Here is a 24,105-nt window from a genome sequence, read left to right on the forward strand (position 1 = left end):
TGCACTTCAATTGCGCAGAAAAGGAACGAAGACTGAATAGAGACGGTGTCATGAGTAACCCACCGAATGGGTATGTGCCGAAACCCCGAAGGTGTATGCGCTGAAACCTCCCAAGGAGTATGTGCCAGTGGAGAAGGTAAGAAGTGTGGAAACAGGAAAATGGACATCGATACCAGAAGAGGAAGAGGATAAAGGGGCAAGCGTTTAGAGAAGGAAGAAGACCAGGCGACGCTCCTGGTGCCGACCCCAGCGTCATCGGGGCCTGACGACGCCTCAGGCCTACCGACCGGAGTTCCAGGCGACGATCCTGGAGGGAGACCCCGCGGCAGCGCACCGTCGGCGGCTCCAGGTTACCAACTAAGCTACCGGGCTGGGACGTTCTGGCTACGCTGCGACGCCAGTTCCACATTGCAACTAGGGCTACGCTCCCTTGGCTGTTGGCAGCGTCGGCTGGGCCCACGTCCTGCAAGCCTCTACGCGACGTGACGAGACGCATCGACTGTAACGTGAGGCTACGTCACACTCGAAGATTTAAACGCGAACTCAAACCGCCAGAACGCTTCCATGACTCTTTACCGTTTTGTCTTGTGCTCTAATACCGTCGCCATCGATTAAACCATTTTTTCTGTGTGTCCAATCCGCATGATGAATTGACGTGACAATTTTGGCGAGCCTGCCAGGATCCATCAATTTTCATTGTCACTGTCAATTCAGCCAGGTGGATCATGGACCCAGAAAAACTGGTAGCCCTTACTGAGGCACTAGGATTGACAAAGGAGGAGGCGCTGGCAATGTATGAAAGAGCAGCCCAGGAGGAGCAGAAGAGAGCCGAACGAGAGCAGGAAAGCGCAGAGAGAGAACAGGAAATACTGGAACTTAAACTGCAGCTCGCTGAATATGCTTCGCAGGGAGCAGTAGTGGAGACTGGAGAAGCATCAGGTTCCGTATCACCTCGAGCCCCAAAGATCAGTCCCAAAAAGTTGATGGCACCGTTCGATGAAAAGCGAGACGACTTGGATGCCTACCTGCAACGTTTTGAGAGGATAGCCACTGGCCAGGGCTGGGAAAAGTCCGAATGGGCTACGGCTTTGAGCTTGTGTTTGGCAGGCGAAGCATTAAGTGTTTTCGGCCGAATGCCACCATCCGACTCACAAGACTACGACAAGGTGAAGATTGCGCTACTGGAGAGGTTTCGCTTGACTGCTGAAGGTTTCAGAGAAAAGTTTAGGTGTTGCCAACCAGAAGACGCTGAAACTGGTCGACAGTTCGCAGCACGAATCAGTAATTACTTCGATCGGTGGATGGAGCTTTCTGGAACTGAGAAAACTTATGCAGCGATCAGAAATCGTGTTGTCGCAGAGCAATTTTTAAATTGTTGTTATCCCAAGTTAGTCGTGTTTCTTAAAGAAAAGCGACTGCATGCTCTCGACGACCTGGCCGAGTCGACTGACGGGTTCCTGGAGGCGCAGGCCTTTAAAAACTTTGGTAAGGTGACGGATGAACAAGAACAGCCGGCAAGTGGAGGAAACGCGCCAGAATTGAGGAAGCTCCGCATCACCAAACAGGGTCGTAGGAGATGCTTCCTCTGTGATGGCATCGGTCATTTAGCCGCGGATTGCCGCATTAACTTTGAAGGCACCAAATCTGACCTGATTTGCCAGGTCTGCGATAGGAGGGGACACAGGACTAATGCCTGTCGCTTTAAGACTCAAGACATAGTTGCGAGCATGGTTTCTCCACATTCAAAACCAGCGCAAGGGCCGAATGATGCTCAAGCAAAAGGAGTTGAAGTCGGAACAGTAGGAGCATGTATGACGGAGATGAACAATATGGACAGAATGCCAATCAGTGAGGGAGTAGTCGGAGGGAAGAAGATCACGGTATTGAGGGATAGTGGTGCGAACACGGTGCTGGTTAGAAGGAGTTTGGTACGTGATGAAGATCTGACAGGAAAGACGTCACCAGTTATTTTCGTTGACAATACCATCAAGTGGTTACCGGAAGCCATCATAGAGATCTCAACACCCTATTATTCTGGGAGCGTTAGTGCAAAATGCCTAGAGAACCCTTTATACGACCTGATATTGGGGAATGTTCCAGGTGTTCGAGATGTAGACACTCCCGACCCCCAATGGATTTGCAAGGCAGAAATCGAACAGAAAGGGAGTAGCCGCATTGGATCACAGAAGCTGCACAAGACAGATGGTGATTATCCGCATATAGAGTATGTCCAACTGGAAATGGCAGCAGCCGTTGACACAACCGTCAAGGTGGGGGAGGAGCAGACCACTCCAGAAGCTTCACTCAATCAACCCCTTGCGCTAAACTCTCGTGAGTTAGCCAAGCACCAGATGCAAGATCGGACACTGCAGGGCTGTTATCAGCAAGTAGGGGTGGAATGGAGAGGACATCGTGCCGTTTACATGTTTATAGTTCAGAATGAACTTCTTTACCGGAGATGCATATACGGCTCCGGACGAGTAGTTATGCAGCTTGTCGCACCGCAAGATATACGGCAGGAGCTCTTGGCTTTAGCGCACAAAAACATCGTGGCAGGCCATCGTGGGATGTGTGAAACCATCAGGAGAATTGCCGAAGATTTCTTTTGGCCAGGCATGCAAAGTGACGCAAGAAGATATGTCAAGTCCTGCAACGTTTGCCTCCGAATTTTCTCCAAAGGCCGTGTTAGCCCAGGATACGAGGGAAGAGGACAAGTGGTCTCCGAGCGGCTGACAGAGTGCAGCAAGCATCCTACGGCTGGTCAATACAGCGCACGGAGATGTCGCCTATTCATGAAGAGTTACTGCAAGAGTACCACTGCTCATTAGTACAGTTACTGGGATCATGTGACTGGGAAGGCAAGTGCAGGGGGAGATGTTATGAACAGTGACTGTGTAAACTGTAATTGTTCTTTGGGTAATTTAGAAGTGCGAATATGCCGCTGTTCGTCATGTCGTGTGAATTATACCGTGCAGTGTTTAGGTGGATACTTTAGGGTCTGAGAACTGTGGACACTTGGAAACTTTGAACGGAACAGTCAACTGTGTTTGTGAACTGTTTAAGTTATACTGGATTATGATTTTGTGGTGTGACCGGGACTTTAGGGAGACACTGCATTCGAACCAATAGCCTCTGCAAATCAACCAAGCGGACATGACTGGTTGAGGAAGCGAGCCGTTTTTTAGGAAAAAACGCTTAAAAGGGGGAGGTATATTGTCATGAGTAACCCCCCGAATGGGTATGTGCCGAAACCCCGAAGGTGTATGCGCTGAAACCTCCCAAGGAGTATGTGCCAGTGGAGAAGGTAAGAAGTGTGGAAACAGGAAAATGGACATCGATACCAGAAGAGGAAGAGGATAAAGGGGCAAGCGTTTAGAGAAGGAAGAAGACCAGGCGACGCTCCTGGTGCCGACCCCAGCGTCATCGGGGCCTGACGACGCCTCAGGCCTACCGACCGGAGTTCCAGGCGACGATCCTGGAGGGAGACCCCGCGGCAGCGCACCGTCGGCGGCTCCAGGTTACCAACTAAGCTACCGGGCTGGGACGTTCTGGCTACGCTGCGACGCCAGTTCCACATTGCAACTAGGGCTACGCTCCCTTGGCTGTTGGCAGCGTCGGCTGGGCCCACGTCCTGCAAGCCTCTACGCGACGTGACGAGACGCATCGACTGTAACGTGAGGCTACGTCACACTCGAAGATTTAAACGCGAACTCAAACCGCCAGAACGCTTCCATGACTCTTTACCGTTTTGTCTTGTGCTCTAATACCGTCGCCATCGATTAAACCATTTTTTCTGTGTGTCCAATCCGCATGATGAATTGACGTGACAGACGGCATGAGACTGAAGAGAGACGACACGAGACATTGCGCTCTGACTCGTGCCCTCTCTCTCTCCAGTATTTTCCTTTTTAGCGCAATTGAAGTACTGCATGGTGAACAGTGTAGCGCAGTACACTGTATTGCCCCGGTGTGATGCTCGGAGCCACTAAGAACTACCGCAGGGACTCTTGCGCATTTGGCGGGTTTGGAAATGAAGTTTTCTCTCTACCTCTCTCTTCCGCCTCGGCAACAACAGGGCTTTGTTGTATCCCCACCAAGGGGAGCTCATCAATTTTAACTTGGTTTTTAAAACGTTCGCTAAAAAATTTCCATGCCCGCGCGCACTTACAAGAGTTGAAAGGAGGGTTAGAAGGCTGTCAGAGAATTTAACGTCTTAAGCCGCAAGTACAGTTGTGCAATGATTCATGAAACGTTGGTGTTACATGCGCTCTGTTCTAAACAAGAAAACATGGCCTCGTATCTGCTTGCTCTGGTGGAAATGTCGTCGAAAGACGATAGCCTTCTGCCGCTCCTGCAACGTAACTGGAGCTTTCCTTTTTTTCCTTCCCACCTCTGAGGCTCTTCCGCTCCCCTCTTGCTCCTCCCACGGTTACTGCAATAACGACTTTCTCAAATCACTTCAATTTACCCGCGCTCGCTCAGCTCGCAGGCAATCTTTAGGAAACGCGCAACGTGCCTTCTTTGACGCATTGCTTATTTTTCCCATCCCGTGCTAAAACCCAATCTAGCGCGTCGTCGTCGTCGTCATCATCATCATCATCATCACCCTCATCATCATCAGCAGCAGCCTATCTAAGCCCACTGCAGGTAAAAGGCCTCTCCCATTAATCTCCAATTACCCCGGCCCTGTGCTAACTGCGACCAATTTATCCCCGCAAATTTCTTGATCTCATCTGCCCATCTAACTTTCTGCCGGCCCCTGCCACGCTTGCCTTCTGTAGGGATCCACTCTGTTACGCTTAATGACCAACGGTTATCTTGCCTTCGCATTACATGCCCTGCCCACGTCCATTTGTTCTTCTTAATTTCTACTAATATGCCCTTAATCTAGCGTATACTCGTAATTAAAAGAACGTTGCATTCGTTGGTTATGTAGCGACATATCGCTGCAAATGTGCCCGAGGTTTCTTTTACAGTGCTTAAGGTAAACGTGTAACGACATGGGCCAGTGGTTTTAATAGTTAGGAGAGTCTTCCCTATATGTACTGATTGTTGTACAATTGGTTCAACGTTTGGGCAGCTGGTCGAATCGCGGGACTTAGAGGCCGACGGAAAGACGGAAGGACAAACCAAACTTTTGGAGTTTGGTTTGCCAAAGAAAGACTGTTGTCTTTAAACAGGTCATTTGGGCGCGGAAAATCACCATCAAAGCGTTCAATGTTAGTTTAGCTTACCAGAAAAAAAATTTTCCCACAAGAAAAGGGCTTAAGACCCCAGCATTCGCTTGCATTTGGTAAACATTCATTCCGCATGTTTGTTTAAGGTTCGATCGTCTGTTCCGAGCTCCTCACAATAATGGCACGGCAGTACAGACGACAGTTGCAAGTTATTGAGTATACACACAGTCACGACAAGGTCTATACGTAGTAAATTACGGAAGTACCTGGCTCCTTCGGGCGGCGGCATTCCCTGCGTGCAGCTCTGGTAGAAGGACTCCACCTTCTGCTGCAATGTCAGCTCGTACATGCGGGCACCGCTCGCGTTCAGCGCCGATCCCAGCCGCAGCTCGAAACTCGACGACGGGCGTCCAGGGAACCCGCAGGCGTACGCGTGGAAGTCTTCGCAGGGGTCGACCGACGTGTTGGCGCCGGCAAGCGGAGTGAAGTCCTTCGGCGGCTGCCTTAGGTGCTACACGTTCACCGTAGGGAATATATAGCACGAGCAAGTCGCCAACGTTTCTCAGGACTCATTTAGGCTTACTGTTATCAAATGCGTTGCATTTAGATAAAGCGGCAAATTGAAATTCAAGAAATTGAATTATGGGTGTCTAACGCTCCTGGGCTGCGAGTTGCGTCGTCGTAGAAGGCTGCGGATTCATTTTGGCCACCTGGGGGCCTTTTCCCAACACACCGGCGTTTTTCGCCTCCATATGAAAAGCAGCCACCGAGGCCCAGATCGAACGCACGTCATTGGGCTCAGCAGTACAGTGCCTTAGTCACTGAGCCACTACGGCTGGCAAAGGAAGTGGCACTACACTGGTAGGTACTCTGCTATAATTGGTTGAGGCTACCCTTCTTTTCGCAGAGAACTGCTGAAATCATGAGCAGTAGTTAACAGACCACAACGCAAACATTTAGGACTTTTCGTGTTCAATATGGCCACCTGGTAGCTTTTTCGAGCATTTTAGGATAATTTAGAATTAGGGCGTCACTTAAACCACACAAAAACTCCTGGGCTGTAAAGAGGAAGATGAAGCCCCTGGGATCTACCCAACCGGGTTCCGTAAACGTTTTCTCGCCCCTGGAGATACGTAGAGTAGGGCGGGCTCTTGCGCGCGATTAGGCATGTTCGGTCGTCTTGTACGCGCAACTCCGGACACCTCTGCGTTGCCACGTGCGCCAGACGTCGGAACGTTCTAGGCAAAACACAGGGAATGCAAAATCGTGCTGCGTTGGCGTCGTTTCCACGCCGCGCGATCACTGGGGCGCTTCGAGGTGAGCAAAGTTGTTTTGAAGTTCTGGCTGCGGTACATGCAAACGCAGAAGCAACTCTTTGCGGTTGATTTAACAGGGAAGCTTCTTGCGCTTGCACAATCATACCGACAGAGTTACTTTCACTGCTATGGAACAACGCTTACGTCTAGCTTTAGAATATCACCGAAACTCACTATTTCGACAAAGGGTGGGCTTACAGCACGCATTCACGGCGCCGTATGGGCGGGAACACAGGAACCCGTAAGCAGAGTTTTGAAAACAACCCTTGCTCATGTCGGTTAGTACGATGGCACGCCCATCTCTAGGCATAGCCTCCGACTTTCTTTTAGATGCAGAGCATCTGATTCACTCGCCTTGTCCCTCCGGCGTCGCCGTCGTCGGCGTTGTCCGCCCCTCCCCCATTCTCCTCGCCGCGCCAGCTGCGCTCTCCGCCGCCCACCCCTCTCTCGCGAGGGGCATTGGATTGGATTCGATTGGATTGGCTTGGATTGGATTAACTTGGCTTGGCTTGGATTTGGATTGGATTAAAATGGATTTTGTTGGATTGTGTTGCGTCATAGCCGCGGCAGACGCGCTGGGGCCGGCGCATGTGCAGTACTCTCTCTTCCGCGGTTTCCTCTCCTTCTGGCGCGCTGCGCATATAACCGGTGTGCCGTTCTCCGGCGAAGCAACATCCACGCTTGGCTGAAACACCTAGAGTCCACGCCGCTTTACAAGTACGCCAACGTCGTCATCGACTGGGACCGGCTTACGCAGTCCCCTCAACGTTATGCGCGCTATAAAACGCGGTCCCTTCGCCGCTCCGCCTATGCGTCGCATCTACACAGGGGTTCCCGCGAGGGGAGGTGGGAGTTTTTGTTTTCTATCTCTCTCATCTGTCCCCTTATTAAAGCGAGCGTTTTCTTTGTGGGACCGATGAAGACCTGCCAAGAAACCAATGCATTTTCCCGTAGACGAGTTGGTCGATCGAAAAGCTCTGACAAGATCTCTACACATGCGGCACGTGCGTGAAACCAGTGTTCCACTGTGTAAAAATGGTTACTTAAAAACGCAAAAAAAGAACGGTTCGCGATGAGACTACACATGCTTCGATCATGCATAAGGAGTACAATAGTGTACCTTTCTCTCACACCATGCATCGGTAAACATTTAGATCGTTCGCAGATACTTTTACTTATTGCGCGAAAAATCGTCGCAGGGATTCGTTCTTCGTTTGCAATGTCGGTCTTTAAAGCTTTGGCGATCGATCGTACGCCCTTTCAGTGATGGTTGGACGCACTTCTAGCTTTCGAGCTTCTCTCAAGTTTTTTTAGAAAGGAATAGTAAACTTTTGCAACATCTCTGCCTCGATGTCGACATCTCTTTTTTTCCCTCTGTGCCGTACGCGTTTGCGGCTAGACACTGGTAGCAGGCGTCCAGTGTAGCGTCTTCTCGTGTTTTGTTGGTAGTGGCAGCAACGGGAAAGCATCCGCCCGGCAGAAACTTGCCTGCGGTCCCTGGTGCCCGCTCAGCGCAAACACAAAGGAGACCACGATGAGGGCAGCGATGATGAACGCCATGATGGCACTCAGGATCAGCAGCAAGTTCCGAGCGTACCGGGTCGCGGTCGTCATGCCTTCTCGGTGGGCGATGGGCTGCTGTAAAGCAGATAGTGTGGACAGACATGTACGTAAGGTGTGACAGGAAACGCATTAGTCGTGCTTTTCTTTTCGTAGCAATAAACTAACAACCTGGCAACGCATTTTTATTACTTTTTTAGACGGAGTAACCTTGTTTCCCGTTTCGTCAGAAACATGTAATACGCAAGGTATACAACGTTGTTGTACATAAAGCTACCACCTAATGACTTTGGCGAGATGTATGTCCCGTTTGCACATTACTGCCGACATGGCATAAGATCAGTACTTTCGACGTTGGGCAAAGTTCCGACAAAACGACCATAACACAGCCCCCTCCGAGTAACCTGACCTGAAGAACCGAATCTGCAGTTTTACTAGCAGAACATCGGCCGATATACGAGAAAAGTTGGTCAGTTTCTATGCTTGTAACGATCGGGTACCTGTTTTGCACATATAAGGAACGAAGAACTAACTCCCCACGATTTACAAACTGTTTTCAAGATAAACAGCACCGTTTCCAGAACCCCTTCCGTGGCGCGCCAGTTCACCGTGCCCGGAGATGCATTTTTGAGAAGTCTCGGAAACATTACAGATCGCAATCTTGAGATACAGTAACTGCCTGAGTGTAGGGATGTTTGACAAGACGTAACGTGACTCGAAAAAGATTGCCCGTCTAGATTGCTTCCAAGTAACAAGAAACTACCTCGATGCTTCTGATTTATAATAACGCGTCCTTTTTAGGAATAAATCGTCCTTCGTCAAAATGTGCGGCAATCACAATTCGGTATCAACAAGCACAGCCAATCGAGTCTGCGTGCTGTCACATTTTGCTGTTTGCCTAAGCAGTTGTTCTCAACCGTGAGCTTGCGGGGACCCTTTCAGGGCTTGCAAAAGAAACATTGGACCTAACTACGAAGTATCTTGATCTGTAATTTGCTGCTCAGGCTAAAGCTGCCTACACCTTTTTTACGCCCATTTTTTGTGTCTGGCTTCTCCGCAGAGCTTAACTGCTGCGCAACAAGCCAACTGTAGGGCACGGCTATGCGGGCAAGTTAACCTAACGCGCCCACCACGCGGCACAAGCAATCACTCCCTCCGCAGGAACATTCAATAGTCATTTTCTCTCTCTCTCTCTCTCACGTTGCCGACACCTTTCAGGTAGAAAGGTAGGAGGGAGGATAGAGTACGAGGGAGGCGGAACGGCGCAATGGGATACCTTGCGGAGTGCTTCGCGCACCCCACAGAACGCACCCCTGGGCTCACTGGGTTTCTTGGAGCCCCGGATGAGAATCACTCCCTCGTATCGTAATTTCCCCAGTTACATTAGTCGTGAGGTTAAATCCTCTACAATCTGTCAGTTTTCACAAGAGTAGTTAAAACCCCAGCCTTCCAGCTCCCATTCCAAGCATATATTTTGCATTAAAAAGGAAGGAACACCGTCCTTATTCCGGAGTAAGTATGTCGGTTCAGTTCCACGGCGCAACTGCGTGAATTGTTTTCGTGGCTTTGCTAGTACAAAGCTGCAGAAAAAGGGTTAAACAATAAAAATATTGGTTCGCAATCACGCCTAATCCCTATCTACATTGTCAGACACAGAAAGTGCTAACCACAATCGTTCTTTTTCAATCCCTGAAGCATGTATGCATTAGGAATTACGACAACACAAGACGTTGTCTTCGCAGTATCGGCTTTCCTGCATTCATGTTGAAGGTATTCTATTATTTCAGCATTTTATTTTTTTATCGATGCTTGTATATATACTTCGGTAGACTGGGTTGTTATCATTTGCGTTAGTGGTCTTGCGTATCTAGTATGTGCAAGTATCCCTTGAACTTGTTTCGGCTTTGTAATACACGGTTGTACTTGCTTTCGCCATTCGTCCTATCTTCTCTTCAATCTTCTACCTTATCCCTTGTCATGATAAGCTTTGCTTTGGTGTCCGACACCCAAAAAGTGCTATTCTTTGTCCTCATTCGCCTTTTTCCTGTCCGTGCAACTACAAGATCAATTTTGGTGTATGTGCATGTGTCGGTGTTTTTGCGGTGAGGGTTAAGCAGCTGTTTTATATTTTCAGGCATTTCTGAACTTCTATTGACTGTTTCTAGAAAGATGCGAAGCCACCCAGTTTAATGAACAAACCATTATGACTTATTTATAATTAAAACCGGCAGTTATACTTCAAATATGCATACTTCACTCGTGGTCTCTGCGGCTATAACAGAGGATATGAGCGTTTTTACTTCGATAACAGGCTTATAACCATATACCTCCCTACTGACTTATCTTTTTGAAGATTTTATGGAGGCTGGTAGGCTTGGCTGTTCGTATACTGCAATGGTGTTTTAGTGCCCTCATTGGTTGTGGGTGCGGCAAACGGTGCAAGAAAGTATATAAAAGGTGAAACAGCCGCTGATGCAGGCGCGGCTGAGCGACCAGGTAATGCCAAAACAGAAACTAACGCTGAATACGATCCTTTGCAGCTGTAGCGAAGACAGAGATTATAGCGGCACTTGATGGACGAGAAAAAATGGCCGCATCTCCACTCCGTGGATGATGGCGAGGGCGCCGAGTACGGGGACTCTAAATGACATCCAAGTTGCGCCCCGAGTGACATCCGATTTCCGCCCCGGCCGTCATTCTATTTGAGCCGTGAGTTGCACCTTGATTATTCCCCAAATGAAACTGCAACTCACGGTTCAAATCTAATTTCACTTGAGTTTCGCTTCATGGTGGTGTGCGCACGGATGGACTCGGACGGACACTAGGAGGACCTAAGGTACTCCGCACCGTTAGAGGCGAGGGAGTAAGCCGTTTGACTCGCTTACAAACTCACGGTCGTAGCCGAATGAGTAAGACGACACTCACTCTGTCTGGTCTACCAGACACAGGCTCGAATCCTGCCGGTGCCTGTATGATTTTTCGCGATTGTAAATGCTATGCGCACGGACGCGAACGGACATTGTGCGGTCCTAAGGTGCTCCGCAGCTAATATCGGCCACATTCGCTTCGTGACCACGCCACGCTTCTGCTGTTCAGCTATATGCCGATCTCGGGGTCCGCGCACTTTCTTCTCCATCAACAGGTGCCCCTAGCTTAGCCTACGCCAAGGGCTTGTTCCGTTATCTAGCCGTCCTCGGAGGCAAAGTTTCCCTTCCCGTCTTGCTACAATTACTCTGCGGGGCTCAGTGCCACAACACGTTCGGCGGTAATCGCTTACCTCGGCAAGAGATCTCTCTGGCGTGCCCACCGGGCTAGATCCTCCTCCTACGCCCCTGTTGGCCCCATGCCGAGGGGACGCCGCCTGCGGGTATTAACCTGTCGTTCAGGGTCGCCACGAATACGGGCCTCAGCACTTACCTGAGAAGCTGTCATCTGGAAGAGCGCTACCGGAGCTTTCTTGGTCGAATAGTTGATGATGGGGATTTTTATGATACCTGTTGTGGTAGTGGTGGCCCAAAAAATGGCGCATACCCACATAGCGGTTTTGGCCAAGAAGAGTTATTTTTTCATGGTAATCAATCACATAATGACAAATAGTGTAGCAGAAGAAAGAATTTAGTCTATGTTCAAGAGAGAGAGAGAGACAGAGAGAACAAGAAAAAAACTGCAGAGAGAATAGTACGAAAACTAAGCAAAAGTAAGCCTAATCGGAATTGTTTTCGCACGAAGACGAGCCGTCCCCGAAATGAAAAAGTGTATGGCGTTGCACACGTCCCTATGGAATTGGCCGAGCTTAGAGCCCCAAACGACAAAACCACTGACACAGTGAATGGCAGTCCAGGACGTTGCAGGGGAGTTTCCAGCAGCTTTTTCCGATTATTAGAAAATCGGCGGCAAAAAAATAAGAAATGTTCTTCGGATTCAATTTCTTGGCAAAAGTGGCACAAGGGGGAGGTTGTCAGATTTGCCTTATATAGATACAGATTAGATATAGATAGATAGATTAAGTGGAGGCACGATAGATAGATAAAGTGCAGGCACACCACAGCGAAAACAGGTCAGCGATACTTCGCACAAGCGAATTTGGCAGAGACTCCTTTTCCAGCGGAACCTGAGACGTTCAAATTCATGAGAACTGTACAGACCGTGATCAGGGGCGTCTTGGGCCAACACGCATTGGCGATAACGTGCCAACAACACGCAAGCAAATGGGGGAAGCACCTCTACAATCGGTAAAGCGAAAGCTGTTTTAGCTAACATATCAGCGGTTTCATTGAGGGTTAACCCACAGTGGACGTGCAGCCAAACGAGTCGAATCTCCCGCACGTGAATGGGGACGCAGGAAAAAAGTTTTAAGAATGGGATTCATAGTTTCTTAGGAGAGGGCCATGCGCACGGACAGGGAGTCGGTGAGTAACATCATGAAAGAATGCGCCGAATCAAGTTTCAGGATTGCAAGAAGGAGGGCAAGAAATTCTGCATAAAAAATGGGTATGAAATCTGGTATTATCGCAATGAAAACGATTCAATTCCGGAGAGAAAGTGCCCACCCCAACCTTCTCATCTTTTTCGCGAAGCGTCAGTTCCAGTGACCACGTGGGATGGGTATTCGGACTGGTGAGCCAGGAGAATGGTATTAATTATCTAGCGGGGAGAAATTTAGCATTTCGCGGATAATATTATCGAACGGAATCCTTACTACTGTTGACGGTAACTGCAACGCGGGAACAGAAAGGAGGGTGGTGTTGGGAAATTGGCTCGTTCGGCATCCCTTTTTATCTCTTGCACTGCCCTGAGCCGTACCCCCCAAAGAGAGATTGAGCAACCCCTGCGGTCCTAACGCTTGCGATTAACCAGAACAATGATGATAGTCACAATGATATTTATCTGGAGGTTATGACGTCGCATCCCAGGGAGAGAGCACAGGCCATTTAAATCTGCAGAGAAAATAAGGACTAGCGGTCGTGACGGGTAACCGCGATAAGACGTCCCTGCTATCAAGGCTTCCAATTGTCAATTGAATTCTAATTATATTTATTTTACGGCAAACCCATTGATGATTTCTTAGCGTAAGAGCTGAAAAGAAAAATTCTGGCGCGGCAGGATAAACTGCATGGCGGCGCAGACGGACAACCTGAAAGCGAATAAAACGCCAGTCGTGTTAGTATATGTTCACATTCTTAAAGAATCACTTCATCCGGAGCATCCCTGTCAAGTTTGCATTTTTTTGCCTGTTCGCTATCTTTTTAACTGGAAATGACGAAAAAACCCTCGAGCACTTATATCTCCTTACATGCTTGGAAAGGGGAAGGAGCATGGCGTCTCCGAGTGGCAACTATAGGGGGATTCTTTACTGTTACATTGTGTTTGCATCTCTTTCTTCGTTTTAACAGCAGAGCTGTTGAAGCTTCAGCTCGTTCCGTTGGCGTTCCCAGAAAAATACCAAGAAAAAAACTCCTCAGGCGGGATATGGCAAGCATGACCTTCGCCCAACCGCGTAGGTGGAGTCAAACAATGTAGTACCCTACTGGATCCGCTACAGGGCAGCCACTATGCGCTGCTACCCCTACAAAAGAAAACAAGAGGCTTGTTTTGCCTGCTGGCGCCCCGGCCACCGCAAAGACGTATGCCCTCATCCACCCACCGAGAACCGCTGCACCACCTGCGGCACGCTAGCACCCCAGCCAAACCACCCCTGCACGCCGTCGTGTATCCTATGTGGCGCGGCCCACCTCACTGGGTCGACTGGATGCACCAACCGCTTCAAACCACGGCGCAGGACCACTTCACAAGCCATGACTGGGCAACACCTCGCTTCCCTGAAGACAAGTAGCACGCCGCCTGCCACTTCAGCACTCACCCGAACCATCACCGATACCACCGGCCAACCTTCCTACAGCCAAGTCACACAAGGATTCCCTTCTCGCTCACCCGGAGGCCCCGCATCACAGGTGAGCCCCCAGAGCCCTCCCAAACTATCCCCTCCCTCTCTATCCAATTCGACACACCTTACGCGCAGTGCACTAGACACTAAACACTTACTTTGCGAAATGCAAACAATGCGCGAAACAATCCTCCAACTTCGCCAAGAGAACGCGCGCCTCGCGCAGGAAAATCATGCTCTCCGCCAACGTCTCAACTCCCCCACCCTTAACTACCCTGCTGCACCAACGCAGCCAGAAGCACAAGCTACCCTTGCATCGGATTCCCACCCTCCCCCTCTCAAACGAAAAGCAGAAACCGATCAACCTTCCCAAACTGCGGCCTCTGCCCTCACCACGCTGGAACTACGTGCCGAATATCAAGAGCTTTTTCTATCATTTCAAAACAAAACGACTGAGCAAATAACTGCGCTACAACAATCAATGCATGACCTTCACACAGAGGTACTTGAATGGATGCGCACCATCACCCAACAGCCCCTGATCACAGCCCCTCCCTTACTAGCGCCCATCGACGCCCCCCTTCCTATTGATGCTGACGCCGACCAAGAACTCTAAATGCACTGTTTTCTGGCAATGGAACTGCCTTGGGTACCGAAACAAGCGGTACACTCTGCAGGCGCTCCTTACCACATTGCCCAAAACCCCTGATATTATAGCTTTACAAGAGACTGGACCCAATGTAAAACTACTTAATTACACACCCTACCTTAACCCTAACTTTCCTCAAGTGGCCACGCTAATTCAACGCAACTATAGCGTAGAGCAGCACACTCTGTGTTCGGACATCCCCCACATTTTCACCGTTATACTGCCGAAGAAACTCGGACAGACCAGGCTCCACGTTCTCAATATATACAGTTCTCCGAAGCAAACAAAACATGCCTTCCGCGACCTCTTCCACTCTGCTCTCACAATCGCCAACCGTCATCCACTCGTCATCTTAGGTGATTTTAACGCCCCTCACATCGCCTAGGGTTATCACCGCACCACCAAGAAGGGTCGCCTCCTCTGGGACACTATTCAAGCCCTCCACATTACAGCACACAATGAGCCCGATCTAGCCACCCGAATTGGTATCAGCGTCCAACGCGACACGGCACCCGACCTTACACTCTCCCACTGCCTCGGTCCGGCCGCTTGGCAACCTACTCCACATACACTGGGAAGTGATCATTATATTACCGAGCTAAGCACCTCGCTACAGCTATCCCCCCATGAACATCCCACCCACACTACTATCACAGATTGGGACGCCTTCCGATTAGAAAGCCAACACATACCACCCCCACAAGGGAACACAGAGGAGGACTTAGAAAAGTGGGTCTCTAACATTCTGCGTACAAAGCAAGAGCACGATCGCCCAATCGACCCGGACATTCCTGCGGAGTATGTAGACTCCAAGATGCTTCACCTTTGGGAAGCATATTCCAGTCTCGAGCGACGGTGGAAGCGTCACAAACACCGCCATCGCCTCCGCCGAAAGTTAAATTTACTTCGGCAGGAAATCACGAAACATGCAACCTATCTGGCCAGAACCAGCTGGATCCAACTATGCGACGATATGAGGGGCAAGCTTTCCATGCGTCGCACATGGGCATTACTCCGTCATCTCCTCGATCCCACAAAATCCCGAGCGCATCAACACACGCGTATAACCCAGCTTCTCCATGGTTTAAATCTGTCCCAAGAGGCCATCCTTCGACAGCTCCACACTACATACATCCCGAAGCCATTTCCTTCTGACTCCACCTCCCTTTTCTACACCGGCACCGCTAATTCGGAGCTAGATGCTGAAATTACGCGAGAGGAGGTAGAGGCAGCATTACGCGCCCTTCGACGGCAAACGGCTCCCGGCCCGGACAAAATCTCGAATAAAATTCTTCGCCATCTGGATGACACATCTATAGACCACCTCACCCAATTCTTCAATGCACACTGGAACGCTGGTACACTACCTCGTAGTTGGAAACACTCCGATATCACTTTGATTCCCAAGCCAGCCAAACCTCTCGCACTGCCCAATCTACGACCCATCTCGCTCACCTCCTGCCTCGGAAAACTTTTCGAACACGTCATTTATAATCGGCTATCCGCACACCTTGAAGAACATTCCCTTTTTCCCCCCAACCTCATAGGCTTCCGCCCCGGACTGTCCACACAGGACGCCCTTCTGCAAATCCACCATGATATTCTACAACACCCCCCCACCAGAGACTATGCGGCGATCCTCGCCTTAGATCTCCATAAGGCATTTGATAAGGTAGGGCACTCCGCCATTCTTAGCTCCATCAACACACTGCACCTAGGCGATCGAACATACACCTACATACGCAATTTCCTCACCGATCGCACCGCCACTCTCCGACTGGGCACCGTCAAATCAAACATTTTCGACATGCCCAACAGAGGCACCCCCCAAGGGGCCGTTCTTTCGCCTCTACTATTCAATCTCTCCATGCTCCATCTCGCGAATGCTCTAGAAAATATACCGTCCCTCCACTCGACAATATACGCGGACGACATTACACTTTGGGTCACGCAAGGCAGCGACGCCCACATAGAGGCCACACTCTCAGCAGGGGCTGCCACAGTCTCCCGTCTTGCTGCACAAGCAGGCTTGACTTGCTCGGCGTCTAAATCAGCACTCCTACTCCTTCCTCCACCTAGAATTAGACCCACTCCCCTGACCACCATTCAGGTAATGCTGGACGGACAACCAATCCCCCGGGTCTCCCAGCTTCGCCTTCTCGGCATGCATCTCCAAGCCAACAGGAGCAGCACAGACACCATACATCTTTTGCGCACTCACACCATCCAGACTATTGGTCTCATTAAACGTATCACGTCTAGGAAACATGGGCTAACGGAATTAGAACGGCTGCGAATTGTGCAGTGCTTCCTGGTGAGCCGTTTTTGCTATCACCTCCCGTACGCACAGCTCACCCCCTCTCAACGTACCTCCCTCGATGCCTTACTTCGGAGAGCCTATCGCTCCGTGCTGCTACTGCCCCCCCACGCACCCACCCAACGACTCCTCGCGCTTGGTATACATAATACCATAGACGAACTAATCGAAGCCCATCGCCTGGCCCAGCTTACGCGCCTTTCCCAGACCCCGGCTCGTCGGCAGATCCTCGACCGAATTCATGCCAACCCCCCGCTTATACTAGATCCTCCAGCGCACATCCCCCGGCTTCTCCGCGGGCGTCTCCAAATTAAGCCGATCCCGCGAAATATGCATCCAGCTTACCACCGCGGACGCCGTCTAGCCCGAGCCCAAGCACACCTCTCCCGCTACCCTTCCTCTGAGCATACTCTCTACGTAGACGCAGCGGCCTACCCCACCCATCCTGCCTTCGCACTCGCTGTAGTAGGCGCTTCTCCAACAATCCCTCAGGCTTCAGCTCCAGTCGCCACCACCTCCTCGGTAACTGCGGAAGAGGCAGCCATTGCCCTTGCCCTAACTCAATTACCTACCCCCAGATCATTTTATCTGACTCCCAAACTGTCATACGAAATTACACAAAGGGCGTCATTTCCACAGCTGCCCTAAAAATTCTTCTTCAGAATCCCCCTGCCCACCCCGTGATGCTGCTGTGGACTCCGGCCCACACCGGCGTAGGTTGTAATGAGACGGCACACCAACACGCCCGAGCTTTGATATCCCGGGCTCCCGTTTCTTTTACGCCTACACACGGCATCCCCGAAATGTCCCACGTGTACCTACTTACGTACAAGGACATAACTCAACATTACCGCCTCCTCCGCAGGAACCTACCTCCCCCGCACCCTTCACTTACTCCGCTGGCAGCGCACATGTGGCGGCTCTTACAAACCCACACTTTCCCACACCGCACTCTTCTTGTGCACACTCACCCACACCAATTCACCTCCCCTCACTGCCCCTCATGTGGCGCGCTGGACACTCTCTTCCACTCGCTCTGTGAGTGTCCGCGCGACCCCTTCCCCCCTTTCCCCTCCTCTTCTCACTGGGAGCAGGCTCTGGGGAGCTCTGACCTCGCAACGCAAGAAGCCGTCACGGACAGAGCCCTGGACGTCGCGGGGGCCCTTTGGGCCTCCGCCACCCCCCTACCCTGAACCCAGTGTAAAATAAAGTGGCACTACTACTACTACTACTACCTCACCTAGCTATGACGTAATCGCGCGCGCCAGCACCGCTCTGACTGAAAAACATTTATTTACAGAAGTTTGTACAGGGAGGGTGGGAGCGGTCCTTAAGGGGCCGCCCCGTACAAAGACTAGGTGGGCTCCCCCTTACGGGGGCCCAATGGCGTCGGCCGCGGCCCGGGCCCGCCCGACCAGGGCCCGTTGGGCCGTCAGGTCAGAGCAGCCGAGCAGGGCTGCCTCCCAGTCCTCCCGGGAAGGGTTGGGTAGAGGGGGTAGGTTTGGGGTTTTTTGGCACGCCCACACCATGTGGAAAATGTCAGAGGAATCTTCCTCACAGTGCGGGCACTTCCCCGTGCAAGCGGGGTCGAAGTGTTTTAACATTGCCGGGCACAAGAGAGTTTTCGTATAAAGGCGAAGGAGGATGCGCTCCTCCGCCTTCGTGAGACCCCTACAGGGCTTGGGATAGACGGAATGGCCGGATTGATAAAACTGTGGGACCTCCTTAAAGGTGCAAGCGGGAGTAGGTTCTAGGTCCGGATCGGTGGGAGATGAGGATGATGCCCGGAGAGTGAGCGCGCGGGCAGCGGCGTCAGCCACCTCGTTACCCTCAAGGCCCATGTGAGCCGGAGCCCATATGATCGTTCGATTCGCGGGGGCACCCAGGTAGTTACTGTTTTGCAGAATTTTGTAAGCAAAGTACGGAATGCACCCCTGTTCGATATTGCAGCAGGCACCCCTTGAGTCGGTGATAATGACCCGCGAGTCCTGATCTGCGGCGGCTAGCGCGATGGCAATCTCCTCCGCGTGTGTAATATTGTGTGCGCGGAACGTGAGTCCGTTCACTGCCGTGTTTTGGTGGACGACCACGGCCGTGTACCAACCCCCGTGGTGCGGGCCGGAGGCGTCTACGTAAAAGACTCCTTTTTTTCGACCATAGTGGCGAGCCAATGCTTCTGCCCGCGCGACGCGTCGGCCACTGTGGTCATCTCGCGTCATGTTGGCTGGAAGAGGACGCACATGCAAGGCGTATCGCCAGACGTCGGGAATTTGCACGCGCTTTTCCGTATGTATTGGGTGATGGATGTGTAGTCGGGCAAGAAGGCGGCAACCCGACGGCGTTTTAGAGAGTCTTGTGTTTTGATTTGTCAAGTGCGCCTCACGCAGCTCCTTAAATGTGTTCACCATTCCCAGGCCTAGAAGGCGCTGGTTGGAGGTGTGGAGCGGAAGGTCGAGAGCGCGCTTGTAGATTTTACGGAGAATGACCTCGAGTACATTCTCGTCAAACCTGCGTAAGTGGAGGTATGGAGCCGAGTACAGGACTCGGCTGGTTACGAATGCATGCGCCAGCCGCAAGGCATCTTTGCATCGTAACCCCCCGTGCTTATTGGAAACCCGGCGAATCATCCGGCCCACCTGGTCCCCCACTTTACGCAATTTGGCCAATGTTGTGTCTGCTCTGCGATGCTTATGAATGAAGAGCCCCAGCACTCTGATCTCATCGCGTTCGGGTATGAGTCCGCTGTGAAGGGACAGGTTGATTTTGGTGGTGCACTTTGGTGAGGGGCGTATGTGCACGAATTCCGATTTGGACGGGGAGCACTGAAGGCCACAACGACGGGCGTAGTCGTCCACGACGTCCGCCGCTTGCTGCAGGTTGGCCTCCATGTCTCCTGATGAACCGTGTGACGCCCAGATGGTGATGTCGTCGGCATATAGCGCATGCCGGATGCCTTCGACTTTCGCCAGCTGAGCAGGGAGCCTTATCATTGCCAGATTGAATAAGAGGGGCGAGAGGACTGCTCCCTGCGGGGTCCCTCGCGTGCCTAATTGGTACGGGCCGTGTTCCATATCCTGAATTCGAATATATGATTGTCGGTCAGTGAGGAATTGCTTAATGTAGTTAAAGGCATTTTGGCCACAGTTCACTTGTGAGAGATGTGTTAGAATAATTTCGTGAGTCACGTTATCAAATGCCCCCTTCAAATCCAAAGCGAGCACAACTTTGTCACTGAAAGGGTACTCGACCGGATTGAGGATCTCACGATCGAGCTGGAGTAAGACATCCTGCGCGGACCGGTGTGGGCGGAACCCGAACATGGTGTCTGCAAATACATTTTTGTTCTCCAAAAACTCGGACAGCCTGTCGCGCACCATCGTCTCCATTAATTTTCCCACACAAGAAGTAAGAGAGATGGGGCGGAGGTTCTCCGTGTTAATGGCTTTGCCCGCTTTGGGTATGAAGGTGACCAGGGCGGTCTTCCAATCAATCGGGAGGGGTGTTTCCCCTAGCCAAATAGAGTTGAAGTAAGCAAGGAGCATAGTGTATGCAGAGTCGGGAAGATTGGCAAGTAGTTTCACTGTAATGTGATCCCGTCCTGGTGCCGTTCCTCGCCTCATTTTTGCTAGGGCCGCCTTTAGGTCGTATAGCTGGAACGGTTGATCCAGCTCCGCGTTCTCGTTACCTGCATACGAGTACGCGGACCCTCGGGGGTCCTGCTGTGTGCTTAGGTATTGGTCTCGCAGTTTGCATGCCAATTTTGTCGTGTCCCCATCGAAGCTGTGAATCGCTCGTTGGAGATGCTTTTGTGTCTCTGTTCGAGTTTGGGTCGGATCTATCAAGGCGCGGAAGAGGCGCCAGGTACTCCTACTCGACATTTGTCGCGCGGCCGTGTTGCATCGGTCCACCCAGTTAGAGTCGGCGAGCTGGGCCGCGTACTCCGCCGCCCGCTGGGTGAGCTCGGCGATGCGAATTTTCAGTTTTCGGTTGTGTTTTTGTCGGCGCCACCGGCGGACGAGGCTGTGCCGAGCAGCCCAAATGTGGAGGAGGTAGTTATCCACCTCCGGAGTCGCATCCGAGAGTTTAATGTGGGTTTCTGTGGAGCGAAGGGTCGAAACCAATTGCTGGGACCAAGCGTGGTACCCTTGCTCCTTAATGGGGGTGGAGTTAGTGTATGATTGTCTAAATTTAGTCCAATCGGGTAATTTTGCCTCTGCGAAAGCTCTTGCCAAGGGACGGGTGCGAATGGTGGTGTTGAGTATGCAGTGGTCGCTGCCGAGGGTCTCCTCGGTGTTGACCCAATCTGCATATTGGATGTTTTTTGTGAGCGTAAGGTCCGGACGTGTGTCCCGGGTCACGGAATTACCCACGCGAGTTGGGTACGCAGGGTCGGTGTGAAGAGTTAGGCCCAGCGTGGACATAAGTTCCGCCAACTTACGTCCACGCCGCTCTTCACGCACATATCCCCAAAGTGCGCTGGGGGCGTTAAAATCGCCCACAATCACCAGGGGGTCCTTTCCCGCAGCCTTTAAGGCACGGCTAAAAAGGTCTGCGAATGTAATGTTGGCTAGTCTCGGCGAGCAATAGATGTTTAGCACGTGTAGTGGCGGGTCCTGTTTGCGCAGCGGACGGAGTGTTACCATCACGTACGAGAATTTTGGCTTAAGGTCAAGGTCAACTAAGTTGGCCGTGTAATTTTTATGCACGCAGATGCAGGATAAGGGGTCTTGCTGAAACGTAGTATAGTTTGTGAGCGTGGCACCACTGCCTGGCTCTTGAAGGGCTACCACAGCAGGAAGGTTTTCAAACGTCGTGAGGAAAAGTCGGAAGTCGGCCCGCTTTGTGCGGGACTTAAAGCCCCGACAGTTCCACTGGGTGATTTGAATGGGGGTGGCCGAGTTGGATCGCGCGTATTTCCGAATTTTAGGGTTGCCCGCCATGGTCGGTGAGGTCAACGAGTGATTGTGATAGCGGCGCTCCCGAGCCAGCACTAGCGGGGTGAAGATTGTCCTCCATTCCCACTAGGGAGCAGCTGTCATCATCATCAAGATCAATCTGTCGTCGAGAAGTTTTGGGGTACCGGCCGGACACGTCCTTAATTAGGCCGGCTCGTTTGTTGGAACGCGCGACTTGTTGTGCTATGAGCGTGGGGATGGCCTCTGTCATTTTCCCGATCGCGGCTTCTACGAGAGTTGAGATTTGATTTTGGAGACCATTTATCACACTGTCCATACGGGCTTCAAGGGCGCTCATACGAGCCTCAAGAGCGGCTAGCGCGTCCTTCGCCGCTGCGCCAGTCTCACTGCGGGGGGAGGAGGAGGACAGACTGATTGGGTCTGTTTTGCCTCGGCTGCTGCTAATCTTTTTTGCAACGTTTCAATTTGTGCCTGCAGGTTGCTCAAAATATTTTGCTCGGTTCTGCACACCGAAGAGGGGAGATTAGGGGGGGATGAGGAGGCAGCCCCGCCCGTACCGCTCACCTGCTTTCCGTTTTTGACGGCGTTGGCACAGGCCTGGCCCCCACCACTGCAGGACTGCACCGTCGGCTGCTTGCCGACTGCTCCGGTAGAGGGAGCTTGCTTGTTCGTCTTGACATTGTCCCGGCGCGGTGGCTCACCGGGTTCATCGCGAGTCTGAGGCTGGCGACGTTTCTTGGCCGCCATTCTGGATTTTCTGCCCTTTGGGGCGGCCGCATTGGAGATACGGTACTTGGCCGTACACGCTCGTGAGTTGGTGGCGTGCGCTCCGCCACACACAGAGCACACTGGTACACAGTCATGAGGGGCCAGCACTCCCTCTTCCACAATCTGCACCTGCTGTCCACACAGGCCACACGTATCCGGTCTTGGGTTGGGACAAGCGTCCATCCGATGGCCGACGACACCGCACTTGCCGCAGGCCGGAATCGTTCGGTAGTAGGGTTGGACGGGGATCAACATTGAATCGTAGTGAACAAAGCGCGGCTTCTTCTGGCCAGCGAAGGTCACGCGCGCCTTGTTCGATGTTCCAAATTTACGCACCTCGACGATGGTGCCTGATCTCCAACGCACGCTCTCGCGAAGCGTCTCCGTCGTATCTGTGTTGCGGACCACGATGACTCCGTGGCAAACATTGCCTCCATCTTGTCGTAGGTACCCGCGTAGGAGGACCTGCCTGCGCTCGATGTTCACCGCGAAGTCCCCGATAACCTTGTCCGCCGTGTCGGGGTCCGGGGTATGAATGACGATCAGATTTTGCTCTCTCGAGGGAAGAACTGTCAAAGACTCAGCTCGCTCGGGCCCGAGGTACGCCTTGAACGCGGTTCCGTGCCAGTTCTCGGAGAAAGCTTCATGCAGCGAGATGCACTCACGTGGCTTGACGACTATTACATAGTCGTCCGGATTCGGTTTTGGGAAGGGCCGAGGCTTCCATTTGGTGATGAGCTTGCCTTTGCGTCCAGCGGCACGGGAGGCGGGAGGCTGCGTCTTGTCTGCCGGCGTGCCGGACGCTGGGGTGGCGTCCGACGCTGCCTTCTTGGCGTTGGCTTGCGAGCGGCGTGCTACCGCGTCGTTGAGAGCTTGGCTCCGAAATCTCGGTGTAAAAGCAGAATTTGGCGTCTCGGAAATCGGAACCGTGTCCCACGCCATGGCATGCGGGTCGTATCCACGCTGGTTGATCGTAGAGGTTGCCATGTTGCCTCGGGAGGCCTGTGCCACGCAACCGGCGTCAGCGTCGCCGTTTGGCTTAACGGCGTCGCCAACGTGGTCGGGCGATAGTCGGCCGTAAAGTTGTTAAAAATCGGCCCACCTGGATGATGCTGGTATCCACGTGTTCCCTGTGAGCAAACGAAACGATCGATGTCGGTCTTGACGGCGTACAGTGAAGTTGTCCGTGGTTCCAGCCGAAAAGCGGCGGAGCCCAAGCGCAGCACCGCCGTGGGTCTGGCACCGCTAGGGGCGCTCCCAGCACCGCTCGACATTCGGAAACACTCTGAGCAGCTTTTGTCGCGTGACTTCTCGCGTGCTCTTCTGTTCACGGGCGTTCGCGCCTGAAGTGGGGAGCTCGCGCTACAGACGCCGAGCTCACGAAGCCGGTTGCCGCCGGTTATAGCGCGTGCTAAGGCGGTCCACTTTCGGATAGATGTGTGTGTGTGTGTGTGCGTGCGTGCGTACGTGTGTGTGTGTGTGTGTGTGTGTGTGTGTGTGTGTGAGAGCGCGCGTGCG

At 52.1% G+C, this 24,105-nt stretch overlaps 1 pseudogene; it reads right to left on the reverse strand.

Moving 5' to 3' along the window:
* Positions 1–21,571: 21,571 nt before the first annotated feature.
* Positions 21,572–23,803, reverse strand: LOC144180567 (uncharacterized; annotated as a pseudogene).
* Between the last annotated feature and the right edge of the window lie 302 nt (positions 23,804–24,105).

This window comes from Haemaphysalis longicornis, unplaced genomic scaffold, assembly GCF_048455015.1.
Source record: "Haemaphysalis longicornis isolate Haplotype H1 unplaced genomic scaffold, Haemaphysalis longicornis Haplotype H1 scaffold_4, whole genome shotgun sequence".
Classification (NCBI taxonomy): Eukaryota; Metazoa; Arthropoda; class Arachnida; order Ixodida; family Ixodidae; genus Haemaphysalis; species Haemaphysalis longicornis.